This window comes from Mobula birostris, chromosome 4 (assembly GCF_030028105.1).
Source record: "Mobula birostris isolate sMobBir1 chromosome 4, sMobBir1.hap1, whole genome shotgun sequence".
Lineage (NCBI taxonomy): Eukaryota > Metazoa > Chordata > Chondrichthyes > Myliobatiformes > Myliobatidae > Mobula > Mobula birostris.
The window spans coordinates 49,051,021-49,066,104 of record NC_092373.1 but is presented as its reverse complement, the minus strand read 5'-3'; the positions used below and the strand labels follow the sequence as shown (position 1 = coordinate 49,066,104).

The 15,084-nt window shown below is 43.6% G+C and overlaps 1 long non-coding RNA gene across 1 annotated transcript; it reads right to left on the bottom strand.

Moving 5' to 3' along the window:
* Nucleotides 1-3,972: 3,972 nt before the first annotated feature.
* Nucleotides 3,973-13,395, bottom strand: LOC140196319 (uncharacterized). The gene is made up of 3 exons (XR_011885675.1): nucleotides 13,312-13,395; nucleotides 13,136-13,226; nucleotides 3,973-4,044 (listed from the first exon to the last, which is right to left on the bottom strand). It is a non-coding gene; the product is annotated as an uncharacterized lncRNA (long non-coding RNA).
* Between the last annotated feature and the right edge of the window lie 1,689 nt (nucleotides 13,396-15,084).

Genomic DNA, 15,084 nt, shown 5'->3' with positions numbered 1-15,084 from the left:
GTGGGGGTCTCTGATGATGGATGTTGCTTTCTTGCACAACATTTCATGTAGATGTGCTCAGTGGTGGGGGGGTGGGCTTTACGTGTGATAAAGTGAGCCGTAATCACTTTTCATAATCGTAATCGTATTTTCTTTTTCCATTCAAGCCTGTGATATACTCTCAGTACTCCACTACACATGTAAAGTTTTAGGTGACATCCTGAATCTTTGCAACCTCCTGAGGAAGCAGAAGTGCTGCCGAGCTTTTTTTGTAATTTCACTAAAGTGCTGGGCCCAGGACAGGTTGTCCGAAATGATACCACCAAGGAATTTAAAGTTGATGACCCTCTCCACTTCTGATCCTCCATTGAGGCCTGCCTCATGGACCTCTGGTTTCATTCTTCTGAAGTCAATAACCAGCTCCTTGGTCTTGCCGATATTGAGTAAGAGATTGTTCTGGCAACATACTTTACCTTTGGACACAATGGCCTTTTCCTTTCTCTTATCAATAGATTTCTCTTAGTTTTTTCTTGGATTTGTTCCCCTCTATCATGCACATATGCATAATTACACAGTGGCAGCAAGGAAAAGTGTATTGGTCTCATTTGAGTAATCAGGCTGATTTTATTTCAGGATAGACAAATCAGTGATGCTAATCACATGTCAGAGGTAATTCTCATTATTAATTGATTGAACCAGACAATCAAAAAGATATCAGTCAATGCAATTTGTTGTGTCAATTTATTCCCAGTTTATCTTGAAGTTTAATCAACAAGGGAAAACTGGACTTCAAGACATAATTATCAGAACATTAAATAGATTAGGCAAAATTATGAGTAGACAATTATTGAACCTTTTCCAGAACTGTGACTGACTGAGCTATGGTAAGTGAGATAATAAATTTGATTTGCACCAAATGTTTACCTCAGTAGAACATCTCTTGATGGAATGGGTGACTTCTGGGACAGATGTGATTCTAAGAAAATGGTGGCACAAACATTGATGGAATAAGAACAAAATTGGTCCAAATATCCCATAATTAGACATGTTGGAAGACTATTTTGATTTAAAGATGTGTTCCAGAATAGTTTTTAAATTAACACTGTTTCTGAATCAGAATCAGAGTCAGGTTTAATATCGCTGGCATATGCCGTGAAATATGTTGCTTTGTGGCAGTAGTACATTGCAATACATAATTAAAAAACTATACATTATAATAAGAAATATATAGAAACATAGAAAACCTACAGCACAATAAAGGCCCTTTGGCCCACAAAGCTGTGCCGACCATGTCCCTACCTTTGAACTACCTAGGCTTTACCCATAGCCCTCTATTTTTCTAAGCTCCATGTAGCCATCCAGCAGCATCTTAAAAGACCCTATCGTTCCCGCCTCCACCACTGCAGCCGGCAGCCCATTCCATGCACTCACCACTCTCTGCGTAAAAAACTTACCTCTGATATCTCCTCTGTACCTACTTCCAAGCACCTTAAAACTATGCCCTCTTGTGCTAGCCATTTCAGCCCTGGGGAAAAGCCTCTGACTATCCACACGATCAATGCCTCTCATTATCTTGTACACCTCTATCAGGTCACCTCTCATCCTCCGTCTCTCCAAGGAGAAAAGGCCAAGTTCACTCAACCTATTCTAATATGGCACGCTCCCCAATACAGGTAACATCCTTGTAAATCTCCTCTGCACCCTTTCTATGGTTTCCACGTCCTTCCTGTAGAGGCGACCAGAATTCAGCACAGTACTCCCGGTGGGTTCTGACCTACAAGCAGGCTCATAAGGCACAACCTGCCTTAAGCAAAGCCATGCTGACTATTCCTAATCATATTATGCCTCTCCAACTGTTCAACAATCCTGCCTCTCAGGATCTTCTCCATCAACTTACCAACCACTGAAGAAAAACTCACTTGCCTATAATTTCCTGGGCTATCTCTACTCCCTTTCTTGAATAAGTGAACAACATCGGCAACCCTCCAATCCTCCGGAACCTCTCCTGTCCTCATTGATGATGCAAAGATCATCGCCAGAGGCTCAGCAATCTCCTCCCTCACCTCCCACAGTAGCCTGGGGTACATCCTGTCTGGTCTCGGGTACTTACCCAACTTGAAGCTTTCCAAAAGCTCCAGTACATTTTCTTCCTTAATATCTACATGCTCAAGCTTTTCAGTCCACTGCAAGTCGTCCCTACAATCGCCAAGATCCTTTTCTGTCGTGAATACTGAAGCAAAGTTTTCATTAAGTACCTCTGCTATTTCCTCCGGTGCCAAACACAGTTTTCCACTGTCACACTTGATCGGTCCTATTCTCTCACGTCTTATCCTCTTGCTCTTCACGTACTTGTAGAATGCCTTGGGGTTTTCCTTAATCCTGTCTGCCAAGGCCTTCCCATGGACCCTTCTGGCTCTCCTAATTTCATTCTTAAGCTCCTTCCGGTAGCCTTATAATCTTCTAGATTCCTATCATTACCTAGTTTTTTTGAACCTTTTGTAAGTTCTTCTTTTCTTCTTGACTGGATTTACAACAGCCTTGGTACACCACCGATCTTGTACCCTACCATCCTTTCCATATGTCATTTGAACCACAGAAACCCACACAAATATCCCTTGAACATTTGCCACATTTCTTCCGCACGTTTCTCTGGGAACATCTGTTTCCAATTTATGCTTCCAAGTTCCTGCCTGATAGTCTCATATTTCCCCCTACCCCAATTAAACGTTTCCCTATCTTGTCTGTTCCTATCCCTCTCCAATGCTGTGGTAAAGGAGATAAAATTGTGTTCACTATCTCCAAAATGCTCTCCCACTGAGAGATCTGACACTTGATCAGGTTCATTTCCCAGTACCAGATCAAGTACAGCCTCTCCCGTTGTAGGCTTAGCTACATATTATGTCAAGAAACCTTCCTGAATACATCTAACAAACTCTACCCCATCTAGGGAGATGCCAATCAATATTTGGGAAATTAAAATCTCCCACCACAACAACCCTGTTATTATTACTCCTCTCCAGAATCTATCTCCTTGTCCGTCTATATAATTAAATTAATTAATTAGTGCAAAAAGAGAACAAAGACAAAACAGTGATGTAGTGTACATGGGTTCAATGTCCATTCAAAATCTGATGTTCCTGAAAAATTGAGTGTGTGTCTTCATGCTCCTGTACCTCCACCTTGATGGTGAAGAGAGCATGGCCTAGGTGATGGGGGTTCTTAATGACAGATGCACTTGTGAGGCATCGCCTTTTGAAGATTTTCTTGTTGCTGGGGAGGCTATTGCCCATGATGGAGCTGGCTGAGTTTGCAACCTTCTGCAGCTTTTCTGATCCTGTGCAGTCACTCCTCCATACTAGATGGTGGTGCAACCAGTTCAAGTACTCTCCACACTACAGCTGCAGAAATTTGTGAGAGTCTTTGACATCATGGCAAGTCTCCTCAAATTACTAATGAAATATAGCCACTGTTGTGCCTTTGTTGTAATTGTATCAATAGCTTGAGCCCTGGATAGATCTTCAGAGGTGTTGACATCCAGAAACTTGAAACTGATCACCTTTTCCACTGCTGATATCTCGATGAGGACTGGTGTGTGTTTCCTTGACTTCCCCTTCCAGAAGTCCACAATCAGTTCCTTGGTCTTACTGACATTGAGTGCAAGGTTGTTGTTTCGACCAGTTAAACTGTCATGGTTCTGTACATCTCCTCGTCTCCACCTGAAATTCTGCCAAGAATAGTTGTGTGATGTTTGTTGTACTGAGAAGTTGGGTGACCGTAAATAACATACAAGAGATGGAGAGGCGAGGAACAAACGCACATTTGTTTATTTTCCTTGTAAGTCATCTACGCAGGATACCCCCTCATAGTACATTCAGTAGGTAACACACAGGGAAACTTGACAGTAATCGGTAAGGGTCAAAATATACATGAATACATAACAGGTTAGTGATGAAACATAACAACTCCTGCCTGAGAAGTCACTTGGATCCACTCAAATTTGCCTACTGCAGCAACGGGTCCACAGCAGATGCCATCTCATCGGCTCTTCACTCAACCCTGGAACATCTGGATAGGAAAGAACCATACATCAGCATGCTCCTTAGCAACTATCATTTCCTTTCTGTTGCCCTATTAGTACCATCAGAATTCAATACCATCATTCCCTGAAAATTAATTAATAAGCTCAAAGATCCTGGCCTCACTGCCCCCTCAATTGAATCCTGGATTTCCTCGCTTGCAGATCCTAGTCAATTTGGATTGACAACCATATCTCCTCCATGATCTCATCAATACAGGTGTGCCACAAGGCTGTATGTTTAGTCTCCTGCTCAACTCGCTTTAACTGTATGGCTAAGCACAGCTCCAATGCCATATTCAAGTTTACTGATGTCACTGTCATAGGCCAAATCAAAGGTGGTGATGAATCAGCATATAAGGAAGAAGATTGAAAATCTGGCTAAGTGGTGCAACAACAACCCCTCACTCAATGTCAGCAAGACCAAGGAACCAAGGACAAACAAGAGAAAATCCGCAGATGCTGGAAATTCAAACAACACACATAAAATGCTGGAGGAACTCAGAAGGCCAGGCAGCATCTACGGAAAAGAGTACATTTGGTGTTTTGGTCCAATCCATTCTGCTGAAGGGTCTTGGCCCAAAATGTCAACTGTACTTTTTTCCATAGATGCTGCCTGGCTGCTGAGTTCCTCCAGCATTTTGTGTGTGTTCTAAGGAACTGATTGTAGGCTTCAGAAGAAGGAAACCAGAGGTCCATGAGTCACTCCTCATTGGAGGATCAGAGGTGGAGAGAGTCAGCAACTTTAAATTCTTAGCTGTTACTATTTCAGCTGACCTGTCCTGGGACCAGCACGTAAGTGCAGTTACGAAGAAAGCAGGGCAGCGCCTCTGCCTCTTTAGGAGTTTGTGAAAATTTGGCATGACATCTAAAACTTTGACAGATTTCTATAGATGTGTAGTGGAGAGCATATTGACTGGCTGTGTCACAACCTGACATGGAAACACCAATGCCCTTGAACAAAAAATCCTACAAAAAGTAATGGTTGTGGCTCAGTCCATCACGGATAAAACCCTCTCAACTATTGAGCACATCTACATGAAACTCTGTCGTAGGAAAGCAGCATCCATCACCAGGGATCCCTACCACCAAGGACATGCTCTATTCTCACTGCTGCCATCAAGAAGAAGGGTCAAGAGCCTCGAGACTCATACACCCAGGTTCAGGAACAGTTACTACACTCAAAGATCAGGTTCTTGAACAAAAGTGACCCACCATTGAAATGTTCTCACAATCAATGAACTCATTTTCAAGGAACCTTCATCTCATGGTTCTCTATTTTATTGCTGGCTATGTCATTTGATCTTAAAGGAGGTTCTGCAGTCATTGTTACAGAATCCTTCTCTAGTTCTAGAACTGGATCTGGATTCGTCAGTTTTGTTGGTTTTCAATAGCCTCAGAAGCGAGCAGCAGCTGATAGGCATGAATTCTCCAGATGTTGTGGTTACTATTTTCCACTGTGTACGACATATTTCTGACACCACCATCACAGGTATCCACTTTGTTCCAGAGATGAAACTTTGTTCTAGACAAATACTCTCTCACCTGCTTGAAACTCCTATACTGTGCTTCGGCGCATCGCTCTGCTTGGGTTTTCTGTCCGGTTAGCACAATCTGCTTTGAGTTTGGAGGATCTAAGCAGCCAAGCTGGGTGCAAAGCTGTCTTTTCATCAGAACAGTGGCTGGAACCAATTTGGTGGTGGTGTGAGGTGTTGTGCAGTATGTCAGCAAGAAAGTGCTAAGACGCTGGTTGAGGGATCCACTTCCCATTGATGTTTTGAGGTCTTGTTTCATTGTTTGTATGAATCATTCAACAATGCCGTTTGTGGTTGGATGATCTGGTGCTGACTTGATGTGCTGAATACTGTTTACTTCCACAAATGCCTTGAACTCTTCAGACAGGAGTTGTGGGCCATTCTCACTTACAAGCTGTTGAGGATGCCCAGAACATCTAAAGATGGAATGTAACTCCTCAGTGCATTTTCCAGATGTAGTGCTCTTAATGATGACAGCCTTGGACCATTCGCTGTGTGTGTCCACTATGATTAAATACATATCATCTACTACAGGTCCTGCAAAATCTATGTGAATCCTTTGCCATGGTTTTCCAGGCCATTCCTATGAATGCAAAGGAGCAAGCTGAGGAATATTACTCACTTGTTAACAATGTGGGAATGGTTTGGCCTTCTCTTCGATGGTTGCATCCAGTCCTGGCCACCAGAAGTAGCTGCTTGTGATTACTTTCATGCTCACTACGCCATAGTGTCCTGCAAGTAGTTCAGCAAGCACTTGCTTTCTTAATGGTGGAGGAATGACAACATGGAGGCCCCATAGTGAACATCCTGACTGGACAGTGAGCTCCTTCCATCGAACCAGGTAAGGCTTCAATTCTATGTTGGATCTCCTTTCCATTCGTGAGTTACTCTGTTCACCACTTTAGAAAGAACATGGATAGTACATGTGTGCTTCTGAACTTAGGGCCCAGATATTAGACCTGCAGACACTTCCTTGAAGTAAAATATCTCTTTCAGGTGTGACTCTGGAGGCATAACAAATAAGGAAAGTCTGGATAGTCCATCTGCATTCGAATGGTGCTCGGATGTCCTGCACTTTATATCTTATTGATGTGCAAATAGGAAGAGTCCAATATTACATTCGACCGGCAGCCTGAGAGGGAATGCCTACATGGGGACCAAAATGTGAATCGAGGCACGACTGCGTAGGCGTGTGGGCATCATTGAAGTTGGAGGGCTTTAGCTCAATGGGGCTTCGGTGATAACAGTTCGAGGTGAGGTAAGTTACTTGTGAAGAATAGTAATAGGAAGTATGTATGTGAGACCAGTGTTCTGTACCGGAGACTCCCAGCCTCCTGGATGGCCGCATTTGCACCAGGTGCATCAAGCTGCAGCTCCTTAGGGACTGCATTAGGGAACTGGAGATGCAGCTCTATGACCTTCGTCTGGTTAGGGAGAGTGAGGAAGTGATAGGTAGGAGCTATAGGCAAGTCGTCACACAGGGGCCTCTGGAAACAGATAAGTGGATAACAGTCAGGAGAGGGAAGGGCAAGAGTCAGATCCTAGAGAGTACCCCTGTGGCTGTCCCCCTTAACAAAATGTACTCCTGTGTAAGTACTGCTGGGGGGTGGCAGGGAGCGACCCACCTGGGGGAAGCAATAGTGGTCACACTTCTGGCATGGACTCTTGCCCTGTGGCTCAGAAGGGTAGGGTAGGGAAAGGAAGAGGATGGCAGCAGTGATAGGGGACTATATTTAGGGGGTTAAACAGGTGCTTCTGTGGATGCAGGAAAGAAACATGGATAGTAGTTTGCCTCCCAGGTCTGGGATGTTTCTGATCATGTCCATGAAATCCTGAAGTGGGAAGGTGAACAATCAGAGGTCATGGTACATATTGGTACCAACGACATAGGTAGGAAAAGGGAGGAGGTCCTGGAAACAGACTACAGGGAGTTAGAAAAGAAGCTGAGAAGCAGGACCACAAGGGTAGTAAGATCAGGATTACCGCCTGTGCCACACAAAACAGTGAGTATAAGAGTAGAATGAGGTGGAAGATAAATGCATGGCTGAGGGATTGGAGCAGGGGGCAGGAACTCAGATTTCTGGATCAATGGGACATCTTTCGGGGCAGGCATGACCAGTACGACAAGGATGGGTTGCACTTGAATCCAAAGCGGACAAATATCCTGGCAGGGAGGTTTGCTAAGCCTAATGGGGAGAATTTAAACTAGAATTGCTGGGGGTTGGGAACCGAATTGAAGAGGTAGAGGAAGGGGCGGTTGGCTCGCAAATAGAGAAAGCTTGTAGGCAGTGTGAGAAGGAGGATGGGCAGGTGATAGTCAAGGGATGCACTCCAAGTAATGGTTTGAGATGTGTCTATTTGAATGCAAGGAGCATCCTGAACAAAGCGGATGAGCTTAGAGCGTGGATCATTATTTGGAGCTATGATGTTGTGGCCATTACAGAGACTTGGATGGCTCAGGGGCAGGAGTGGCTACTTAGATTGCCAGCTTTAGATGTTTCAGAAAGGACAGCAGGGGAGGCAGAAGAGGTGGGGTGTGGCACTGTTCATCAGTGTCACGGCTGCAGAAAAGGAGAAAGTCATGGAGGGATTGTCTACTGAGTTTCTGTGGGTGGAAATTAGAAACAAGAAGGGGTCAATAACTCTGCTGGGTGTTTTTCATAGACTACCCAATAGTAACAAGGATATCAAGGAGCAGATAGGGAGACAGATTCTGGAATAGTGCAATAATAACAGGGTTGTCATGATGGGCAATTTTAATTTTCCCAATATTGATTTGCATCTCCCGACAGCAAGGGGCTTAGATGGGGTGTGTTCAGGAAGGTGTGTGCAGTTTTGGGTTCCTTATTTTCGAAGGGATATACTGACATTGGAGAGGGTTCAGAGAAGATTCACAAGAATGATTCCAGGAATGAAAGGGTTACCATATGAGGAATGTCTGGCAGCTATTGGGCCATATTCCCTGGAGTTCAGGAGAATGAGGAGGGATCTGATAGAAACATTCCAAATGTGAAAAGGCCTGAACAGATTAGATATGGCAAAGTTATTTCCCATGATAGGGAATTCTAGGACATGAGGGCATGACCTCAGTATTGAAGGACGTCCATTTAGAACTGAGATATGGAGAAATCACATTAGTCAGAGGGTGGTAAATCTGTGGAATTTGTTACCACGAGCAGCTGTGCAGGCCAAGTCACTGGTGTACTTAAGGCAGAGATAGACAGGTTCTTGATTAGCCAGGGCATCAAAGGGTATGGGGTGAAGGCAGGGGAGTGTGGATGACTGGAAGAATTAGATCAGCCCATGATTGAATGGCGGAGTAGACTCAATGGGCTGAATGGCCTACTTCTGCTTCCATATCTTATGGTCTTATGGTCAATATGTAGATAAGCCTACAAGAGGAGAGGCTGTACTTGATCTTGTATTGGGAAATTAACCTAGTCATGTGTCCGATCTCTCAGTGGGACAGCATTTTGGAGATAGTGATCACAATACTATCTCCTATACCATAGCATTGGAGAGGGATAGGAACGGATGTTGGGAAAGCATTTAATTGGAGTAAGGGGAAATATGAAATTATCAGGCAGGAACTTGGAAGCATAAATTAGGAGCAAATGTTTTCAGGGAAATGTACGGCAGAAACGTGGCAAATGTTCAGGGTATATTTGCATGGGGTTCTGCATAGTTACGTTCCAATGAGATGGTAGATTACAGGAACCATGGTGTACAAAGGCTGTTGAAAATCTAGTCAAGAAGAAAAGCTTACAAAAGGTTCAAAAAACTAGGTAATGACAGAGATCTAGAAAATTGTAAGGCTAGCAGGAAGGAGTTTAAGAATCAAATTAGGAGAGCCAGAAAAGGCTATGAGAAGGCCTTGGCAAGCAGGATTAAGGAAAACCCCAAGGCATTCTACAAGTATGTGAAGAGCAAGAGGATATGATGTGAGAGAATAGGACCAAACAAGTCTGACATTGGAAAAGTGTGTATGGAACTGGAGGAGATAGCAAAGATACTTAATGACTACTTTGCTTCAGTATTCACTATGGAAAAGGACCTTGGTGATTATAGGGCTGGCTTATAGCGGACTGAAAAGCTTAAGCATATAGACATCAAGAAAGAGGATGTGCTGGAGCTTTTGGAAATCATCCAGTTAGATTAGTCACCGGGATCGGATGAGGTGTACGCCAGGCTACTGTGGGAGGCGAGGGAGGAGATTGCTGAGCCTCTGGCAATGATCTTTGCATCATCAATGGGGATGGGAGAGGGTCCAGAGCATTGGAGGGTTGCAGATGTTTTTCCATTATTCAAGAAAGGGAGTAGGGATCACCCAGGAAATTATAGACCAGTGAGTCTTATTTCAGTCGTTGGTAAGTTGATGGAGAAGATCCTGAGAGGCAGGATTTATGAACATTTGGAGAGGCATAATATGATTAGGAATAATCAGCATGGCTTTGTTTAAGGCAGGTCATGCCTTACAAGCCTGACTGAATTTTTTGAGGATGTGACTAAACACATTGATGAAGGTCGAGCAGTAGATGTAGTGTATACGGATTTCAGCAAGGCATTTGATAAGGTACCCCATGCAAGGCTTATTGAGAAAGTAAGGAGGCATGGGATCCAAGGGGACCTTTGCTTTGTGGATCCAGAATTGGGTGCCCACAGAAGTCAAAGAGTAGTTGTAGATGGGTCATGTTCTGCATGGGTGTCAGTGACCAGTGGTGTGCCTCAGGGTTCTGTTCTGGGACCCCTTCTCTTCATGATTTCTATAAATGATCTGGATGAGGAAGTGGAAGAATAGGTTAGTAAATTTGCTGATGACACAAAGGTTGGAGGTTTTGTGGATAGTGTGAAGGTTGTCAGAGGTTATAGTGGGACATTGATAGGATGCAAAACTGGGCTGAGAATTGGCAGGTGGAGTTCAACCCAGATAAGTGTGAGGTGGTTCATTTTGGTAGGTCAAATATGATGGCAGAATACAGTACTAATGGTAAGGCTCTTGGCAGTGTGGAGGATCAGAGGGATCTAGGGGTCCGAGTCCATTAGACACTCAATGCTTTTGAGCAGGTTGACTGTGTGGTTAAGAAGGTGTATGGTGCATTGGCCTTCATCAATTGTGGGATTGAGTTTAAGAGCCGAGAGGTAATGTTACAGCTATATAGGACCCTGGTCAGACCCCACTTGGAGTACTGTGCTCAATTTTGGTCACCTCAGTACAGGAAGGATGTGGAAACTATAGAAAGGGTACAGAGGAGTTTTATAAGGATCTTGCCTAGATTGGGGAGCATACCTTATGAGAATAGGTTGAGTGAACTTTGCCTTTTCTCCTTGGAGCAATGAAGAATGAGAGGTGACCTGATAGAGGTATATAAGATGATGAGAGGCATTGATTGTGTGGATAGTCAGAGGCTTTTTCCCAGGGCTGAAATGACTAACACGAGAGGGCATAGTTTTAAGGTGCTTGGGAGTAGGAACAGAGGAGACGTCAGGGGTAAGTATTTTACTCAGAGAGTGGTGAGTGCATGGAATGTGCTGCCAGCGACAGTGGTGGAGGCGGATACAATCGGGTCTTTTACGAGACTCTTGGATAGGTATATGGAGCTTAGGAAAATAGCAGGCTATAGGTAACCCTGAGTAAGCTCTAATGTAAGTACACATTCAGCACAGCATTGTGGGCCAAAGGGCCTGTATTGTGCTGTAGGTTTTCTACATTTCTATGTTTCTAAAAATTTACATCGGGATGATGATCTGATAGTAGAGTAAATTGTCAACCAAAGATGAATTGGAGGAATTGATGAAATTTCTTAACTTCAAAGACAATTGTGATTGTTTCCCACTCAATCTGAGCTTAGTAGCCTTCTGCCTTGTTGAATGTCCTTGATGTAAAAGTGGTTGGACGCCCTTCACTCAATGGCGTGATGTGTGAGATAACTGCCCCCACACTGTATGGTGATTCATTGCAGGCCAACTGTATAGGCAATGTTGGGTTGAGGCATGTGAGTGGCAAATATGTTTTGGCTTTTTTAAAATCTTCTTCACAGTGAGCTTTTGATTGCCATTGTTTTGTTTTATTTATAAGCTCATGAAAGGGTTAGGAACAAACTTTGCGTGGTTTGTTAGTAATCCTAAGAAAGATCTTCATTGACTTACATTCAGTGGTGACGGAGCCGCCACGATTGCCTTCACCTTTAAAACTGCCTTTTAAAGCTCTGAGTTATTGATCTCATGGCCCAAATATTCAATCGACTATTCAGTCTTCAAAGTTAACCTTACCCTTTCTAGCGTGAGATGCTGCAACTTCCCCTTGTAAACTGTTTCTGACCCCATCAATACTGCAGTAGCTATGTTCACCTGCATCCTCACTGTGGCCCCATTCAGCCGCAGGGTCTGCCAATACATGTCTTTGTGTCCAGAAACAGATAAAACATGAGAAGCTCCTTCAACCACAGAGTGAGAGACACTCAGACCATCCTCAGTATGCTGCATTTTGTTTAGTTTTTTTCCCAAAAGTTATTTTTCTTCATTACAATACCTTTAGTCACCAGTTTGGTTTTAATTTTACAGGCACATTTGTTATATCCCTTTTTGCCACAACTTTAGCAATCTAGATACGTCATTTTGCCATAATGGTAACACTGATTGGCAATTTGTGTCTTATTCTTAGTCAGTTGAAAATCTATATACTTGGGAAGATGCATTTAATAGCTGTGCTTCTCTAGCTGCCATCTCCATTGATGTACTAATCTCAATTGCCTTCTGTAATGTTGGTCTGTCTTCCGTAAGCCAACCTTTCTGAATTGCCTCACTGCACAGAGCATAAGTTGTTGCTCTTCTGAAGCAGGTAGGAACCTCTGGCTGTAACAGTGAGACACTGAAGATGTCCTTGAACACACCCATTAGTTGGTAGATACAGGTTTTCAGTGCCCAGTTGGGTATACCATCAGGGCCTGATGCCTTGCGGGGTTCACCCTTAGGAAAGATGTTCTGACATTGCCCTCTGAGATATAGTTACCGGGTCACCAGATGCTGCGGGGATTTGTACAGGTGTAGATTTATGAGGCTATCATGTAATGTGTCATTCAGCGGCTGACCAAAATCACAGTGTTCAGACAATTAGTTCAGCAGTGCCACAAATTGTTAAATAGAATTGCCTTCCTCTTGATTCCTTTTATGAAATCTAAACCTCTCAGCAATAATCAAATGTTTAGGTGATCAGTGGTCCTCCAAGTCTTCATCTATGTTCTCATAAGGCTTATCTTCAGGCTTAGCAGGTTGCACTAGGCTGCATAATAAATGAAACGTTTTTGCATCCGTCACTGTCAGAAAAGATGGAGCATGAATATTATCTAAATTTGATCTGCTAGTGCAAAATATTCCTATACTTTAGTATATGAACTCTATTGCTCTGTCATTTTGTCATATGGCCCCATATTTCCAAACATAACCACGTTCCAGGAATGTTAACTAGTCTTACTTGTCTCTCTCCCTCTCTTACTTGTTTTATTTAACCATCTCGATCTCGTTTGCTCCCCTCAGATTCTTCACTTACCACACTTCCTGCAGCTGTTTCCTTTCGGCTCACCCACATTGCACAGCGATACACTGTCAGCGTTGCACACGGTCTTTTCCGATGAAGGGATCTAAATAATAAATATCGTGTGAGGACTTGTTGCCTCATGATCATTTGTGCTACAGTGAAGCTGGATGGCCGTGAAGAACACTCACTGAGAGATGGAGAGGTGAGGAACAAACATGCAGCTGTTTATTTTGCTTGTAAGTTATCTACCCAGAATGCCCTCTCATGTGACATTCAGTAGTAACACAGGGAAGTCTGACAGCATCTGTAAGGTTCAAAATATACATGAATACATAACAAGTTATGTCACCGACAAATTTATAGATGGTGCTTGAGCTGTGTTCAGCCACACAGTTGTGGATGTAGAGAGAGTAGAGCCGTGGGCTAAGCACGCATCCCTGCCACGTGCCAGTGTAGATTGTCAGTGATATCATTTCTGACTTGCACTGTCTGTGGTCTTCCAGTGAGGAATTGTCACGTGATCGGCAACAATGAATATCAATCCAGCCAGGTTTTATAAAAATAATCAAACATTTATTCAACTCTGCTCAATATAAAAAAAACGAAAATCTTAACTGGAAGTAAACTGCTATGCAGCCATTTAACAAACCGCCACTCAGTACTAGTTCTTAAAGCGATAAATGCGAAAACAGTTCTTAAAGTGGTAAATTCAAACACAGTTCTTAGAATGGTAAATTTGAAAGCCCAAGAGCTTTATACAGTCAATTAGGAGAGACTTCCCTGAAGTAAAGAATTCCTCAAAGACATGACGTCACTGCCGACCCCAGCCAGATCCTGCCTTGTCTGCAGGATTCACCACGAGGGAAATAAAACGGTTTAAGGGCACTGACCTTTCTCTCCGGATACCAGATCCTGCACAGCCTTTTTTGCTGCTTTTAGCAGAGGCTACCTCATGCAGATCAATCTTTCTTGAACGAATTCAATAATGGTCGATCCTATCCAAAACTGCCGAACTCCTTCAGGTTCCCGTCTTCACCCTCCAATATTACTGAAAAGACACATCAACAAACCTGGCAGCAATTGGTTAAACTGATGGCCCAACACATCTGTACCTTACAATAGAATGTAAAACTCCGGTTTAAATCAAAACTGCGTCATAAGGCAAATACGCAGTGGAGCAGAGTATCTGGCTGACGTTCTAACTGGAAAATTAACTGCGTCACCCCAGGGGTCTCCTTTTATACCCGTGGTGAACTCGTCATCATGTGACCTCACATCAGCCGGAAAATTACACCAGGTGACCTCCAAAAGACCATTACATCATTCTCATAAGACGGTCACAAAATATCCATGAAGTATGTAACAGAAGTCAATGATCCACTTGCAGAGGGAGGGCCAGGGGTCTAGGTTTTGGAGCTTGTTGATTAGTATTGAGGGTATGGTGGTGTTTAGCACTGAGCTGTAATCAATAAACAGCAACCTAACTATTGTCTGGGTGATTCAAGGCTAAGTGGAGAGCCATTGAGAATACAGCTGCTGTAGATTTATTGTGGCGACAGGCAAATTGCAATGGGTCCAGGTCCTTGCTTAGGCAGTTGATTCTGTCCATGACCAATCTCTCAAAGCACTTCATCACAGTAGATGTGTGAGCTACTGGGTGATAGTCATTGAGGCAGCTCACCCTGCTCTTCTTGGGCACTGGTATAGTCGTTGCTCTTTTGACACAGGTAGGAACCTCTGGCTGCAGCAGTGAGAGACTGAAGATGTCCTTGAACACTCCTGTTAGTTGGTAGGCACAGGTTTTCAGTATCCAGTGAGTTACACCATCAGGGCCTGATGCCTTGCGGGGGAGTTCACCCTCTTTAAAGACGTTCTGACGTTGTCCTCCGAGATAGAGCTACAGGGTCACCAGATGCTGCAGGGATTCGCACAGGTGTAGTTTTATTCTCCCTTTAAAAGTG